Below are 4,702 nucleotides of genomic sequence, written 5' to 3'. Positions count from 1 at the left end.
GCAAAATGACAAACTGTGGGGTGGGTTTTTTTTTTTTCATAATCCCAAAAGAAGTGGAAAAAATTTGTTTAGTTCAAAGGTTACAGATTATATGATTCACATACATGTACTATTAATTTTAGTTTTTTTGGACAATCATAATACCTGTGCCTAGTGCTCTGTTTGATACGGTGTTGCAGACAATGATATGTAATTTGGCTATTTATTACATTTTCAACAATAAAATACTGGAATTGAATACGTAAGATCGTAAATACCGAGTTAGCGGAACTCTCTTGTAAAGAAGTCCGGAAAAGTTGGCATTTTTTGTTTATTCAAACATGGCATCGGAAGACGATTTAACCTCCATGTGTCTGCCACAATTAAGGTATTCCATGTATAATGAAAGGATAATGAACAATTCTGAACGATTTAGATCAACATAAAAGTTTATTGTTAAATAATGATGAAAGTGAAACAGATGAAATTCACATGACTGGTAAATGATTAGAAGCTGATCTTTTTACACTTAAGACTTTTTGGAAGAGTTGTCTGTCCTTTGTAAATTAAAGAAAAATCTAATTTTCTAAAAATGTGTGTGGTCAATGATTAATTTTATTTCATATTTTCATAAAAAGAAAGTGTATGTAACTTTCTACCAAGAGATTAGTATGAAAATATAATTTGTTTTTAAAATATTGTAATAAAACATGCTTTTCCCATACACTTCAATGTTAAATTCGAGGTGAAATAAATCAAACATGAAACAAAATTTTGAAAATTCCTATGGTGGATTATTTTTATTTGACGAACCCTTCAAAATGATACCATGATTACAAATATTCCACCATCCATTTATTAGATATGAGATATGGTCATTATACATTGAATACCTTACAAGCATTTTTGAATGAAAGGGGTGTAAAAACGTCTGGGTACAGAAAATATGAACTCCTAGATTTGGCTCGCGAAGCTTTACGTCAGGATATTCCAACGAAGACCGATTTGGACAACGATGATAAAAGTCGAGATTCACGACGCACAATCAATGGAAAAGTGTACCCCAATCCAGTCTGCACTGATTTAAAATGGAAAGGCGACTTGACTGATCTTCCCAATATAGAAAGGTTTGATGTACAATTTTATCTAAAAAGTAAGTGTGCGTGGACTAATGATAGATTGAAATCTTACAAGAATGACAATAGTTATCGATTACACAGCAATGGACACATCAGTAACGTAATGATGACGTTTCTGGATGACAAGTCCCGTTACATTCGGGCCCAATGCACACCAGAAGAGAGACAGTCTGCTGCCCCATATAACCTTTGGATCTTGGTTGATGTTGAAGGAGTCAAACACTCCGGAGAATGCACATGTGTAGCGTATGTAAACTCTTGTATTGTTATATAAACAACAATATAAAAAGTATGATCCTTTGATCCATTCAACGAGCGCAGGATAAGATTTTAGTATAGTGATTAGTGGAATCTGACTTAACTGATCAAACTATTTGACAGTATTATCAGTTTATTAATTATTATAACAAATTAGTAATTTGTTGGGTTTTTTTTAAATGAAAATTTAATAATTACATGTACATTATAGTTAAATCATACTGATAATTTGTTATAACAAACTGATAATTCTTATTTCAAATTGATGATTTGGTATGATAAATAGTAGTAAAAGATACCACTGCTGCCCTAATACACTTTTGTAGATTTTGCATGCAACTTAAACCTTTATGATAAAAGAGATTATATCTTAATGGTATAAAATTCTATCTGACTAAAGATTTCTGTGATATTATAAAGGAAAATAAATTTTTCAAAAGGATGACAATGATTTAACTTTGCTTCAATAAAAAATTGGACCTTCTAAATAACTGGAGCTTATAAACTTTTTTTCTGTCACTGATCGAGTTAGCAAAGTGGACGAACCCAACAAGATCTTCTAGACCTATCAAAGTTGTTCAACTGGACTTGCGAAAGGAGCCCAACTGTGAAACTCCAGCAAAACCAACTGAACAATTCTATAAACCTGTTCATTTACAACAAAATGAAACAGAGAGTAATGTCATTGAGAAAAAAATATACAAACTTATGAAAACTCAAAAATTAGAAGTTTGTGCTACTTATACTTTGTCAGATAGCTCAGAATCTGAATACGAATTTGAAAATTCTATTCACAGTAATGTACTTGATCTTGCGAAATCTGCTGATCAATCATATGAACATTTTGTTAATATCCTGAAAACATATTATGAGAAAAATGTTTGCAAGGAAATATTCATGGAGAGTAAATCTCAGAGTAGTTGTGATGTTTGGTTTTATCAAAGATATGGCAGAATAACTGCCTCTGTTGTACACAGTTGTTTGCATTTTACTGGTAGAAATGAAAATGGAAATCTTTTAAAACAAATGTTAGATCACAATAATATGACATACAACAATATAGCTTCTTTGAATCATGGGGAAAAGTGTGAAAATAAAGCCAGAGATTTGTATGTTGAAAAGTAGAATATAGACCACAATAGTTTTTCTTGTGATCTTAGTGGGTTAGTTATCTATAATGACTTCCCATTCATTGGTGCATCATCCGATGGTTTAGTGCAATGTAATTGCTGTGGAAAAGGTTTTATAGAAATTAAATGTCCTTTTTCATGTGCTCAGATGACTGCTTAAGATGCTGTTTGTCATGATTCAAAAATATTTAAGATTGAACAAGGAGTCCCTTCTTTGAAAACAAATGAATCCTCACCATATTTTTGCCAAATTCAGTGCCAACTTGCTGTTACAAAAAGGAAATGGTGCGACTTAATAATACATACACATGTTGATATTTTTATCCACAAAGTTAATTTTGATGCTAAATTTTGGGAAAACATTTCAGATAGATTAACTGTGTTTTACAGAAAGTACGCATTTCCTAAAATATCTGTGTAAATTCATTCTACTCCAACATATCTACAAATAAAATTATGTAAATAACAAATCTTTTTCTTTAGTGGCTTAAATTTATTCCATGTGTTTACTTTTTTCACCAGAGGTTTCATAAAGTTGCATAACACTGCAGACACCTTAAAAGCCTGATTTGCCACTGGTATTGAATTTATGTAAAAGTTCCACTGAGAATTAAACTGATATGATTTCAGTCTTTGGATGGCACGATCTACAGGTATCTTCAGAGATGCAATGCTTTTAGATTGCCTGATTTCTTTAACTGTCAAGTACCTCCCTTTACCATGGCGACATGCTCTTGTAAACGGTGGCATATTTAAAAACGCACCTCTTGGTAGTAACAAGTCATTGGTGAGAAATCCACGATCAGCCATCACATGGTCACCCCTCTGAATGTAATCCAAGAACCCACTTTTCTCTGTGATACACCTGTCAGATATATTTCCTGACCAAAGATCAGATATGAAAGAAAATGCAACATTTGGTGTTATGCCCACAAGCGCTTTAAATGTGTTTTTAGATTTATAATTTGACCAAGTTCGACTTTCAGTTGTGGGATTTCTGGGACGCTGAACAAAGAATTCAGTGGCATCTAGGAATACTTCAATTTGAATGAAAGTGGAATGTGTCTTTGAATTTGTTTCCTTGAAGGCCATTTCAAAAGGGGCAACAACTCTTGTTCCATACAAGAAATCCATGATGTAAAAGTGAATGATACAAGTGACTGTGTAATACCAAAAAGCATAGCAAGGAAATATGTATTTAAACCTAAGCGAAGACTTAGTAGAGTTAAAATAAATTTTTCAAACAATTTTAATTTCCGAGGCTTCCCTGTTGTTGTTTTTTTTTCGATTTGCTTGCTGCCATTCCTTTTCTTCACTAGATGACTGTCGAGTCCAGTACTTCATCTTTGATCCATGTGACTTCAATATGTCAAATAAACCCATCAGAAATACAATACTAGGTAATCCTAAAACACTTACATTTTTATCGGTTTTTTGTTAATTTTTCTAGAAGAAGTTCCCTTTATAGTTTGTCTTTTTCATCCAATTTGTCACTGAGCTCATCAGCATACTTTTTGGTTTCCTTCAGTTCACACTTTGTGTTCTTAAGCTGTGTTCGAAGACCTTTGGCTTTCTCTTCCAGGGTAGTACATCTTCTTTGAAAAATGAATGAGAAATTTAAAATCTTGACAAATTCAATATCAAACATGTAAAATTAAAATTTCAAAATATATGGACCTAATTTTGCCATATTATGTATCAAGATTTCTATTAACAAGTGTGAAGCTACAATTATACAATATTTTTTAATTCAAGGGGAGTTGATAGGTAGATCTTTTTTTTAAAAAAGAGAAATTACTTTTAAAACCTAGAATTGAGGCCAATATTCAATTAAATCTAAAAAAAAAAATTTAAAAGTTTGGTAAAAAAAAAAATTAACTCCCTGTGTAAGTCTTAAACAGATTGGGTATGAGGGTGGGTGGGTTCGAGTATATCAAACAAATCATTTTTTAATTGTTTGCCTTACCAAGTGGCACTCGACAACAAACTATAAAATAGTTAAGAATCAGTTGGACATAGTTTCTAGTTTTAACCCATATTTTATAATGTAGAAAACATGTTTTCTACATAATAAGATATAGTTTTAAACTAGAAATATTAACTGGATTGGACAGCAGGCATTGCTAAAACATAATCCCTCTCCATACAAAATACATGGTTAAGATCCTAAAAATTGAGAAATATTTGGTTACATAT

The 4,702-nt window shown here is 31.8% G+C and overlaps 1 pseudogene; it reads left to right on the top strand.

The window, feature by feature from the left end:
- Positions 1 to 320: 320 nt before the first annotated feature.
- Positions 321 to 3,515, top strand: LOC125649311 (uncharacterized; annotated as a pseudogene).
- Positions 3,516 to 4,702: the final 1,187 nt, after the last annotated feature.

The sequence above is a fragment of the Ostrea edulis genome, chromosome 5 (assembly GCF_947568905.1).
Source record: "Ostrea edulis chromosome 5, xbOstEdul1.1, whole genome shotgun sequence".
In the NCBI taxonomy this organism is placed as follows: domain Eukaryota; kingdom Metazoa; phylum Mollusca; class Bivalvia; order Ostreida; family Ostreidae; genus Ostrea; species Ostrea edulis.
The sequence above is the reverse complement of the archived record's forward strand: the minus strand, read 5'-3'. Positions and strand labels throughout refer to the sequence as shown.